Source organism: Pterocles gutturalis, unplaced genomic scaffold, assembly GCF_000699245.1.
Source record: "Pterocles gutturalis isolate BGI_N339 unplaced genomic scaffold, ASM69924v1 scaffold9143, whole genome shotgun sequence".
NCBI classification, from domain to species: Eukaryota; Metazoa; Chordata; class Aves; order Pterocliformes; family Pteroclidae; genus Pterocles; species Pterocles gutturalis.
Window position 1 is genome coordinate 1,558 of NW_010120455.1, and position 437 is coordinate 1,994.

At 60.0% G+C, this 437-nt stretch overlaps 1 protein-coding gene across 1 annotated transcript in view; it reads left to right on the forward strand.

Moving 5' to 3' along the window:
* Window positions 1-437, forward strand: part of TNFRSF6B (tumor necrosis factor receptor superfamily, member 6b, decoy) — a 5,934-nt gene that overhangs the window by 1,268 nt on the left and 4,229 nt on the right. The window lies entirely within an intron of this gene.

Consider the following 437-nt stretch of genomic DNA (forward strand, 5'->3'; position numbering starts at 1 on the left):
CCAGCCAGGGAGGCAGGGAGGGGGAATGACAATTCTCTGGGCTGACAAGTGCCGCTGGTGCTGCCGGGGCCGGGCTGGGGCTGCGCGTAACTCAGGGGCTGGGTTTGCGGTTTGCGCTGAGCCATTTGGAGAGGCTGGATTGGAAACACAAGCTGGATACATGGACAGGTTCCAGACCCATGGAACCAGCCGTGGGCAGATTCACACGTCTGAGACGCCATCCCCTGGTGAGATGTAAGTCACCAGACATTTTAGGGGTTTACTTTTGCTATTGCTTCCCCAGCACAGGTTTGCCGGGTCCCTCAGTCACCCCCCTTTGTACGTTTCTAAAGCTGCCTGCGAGCAGGTTTCCCTCGCACTCTCCCCTGAATCACCCAGGACCCGGCTCTGCCTGCAAGCCCCAGCTGGTGCAATGAGCCGCGGGCAGCACCAGCAGA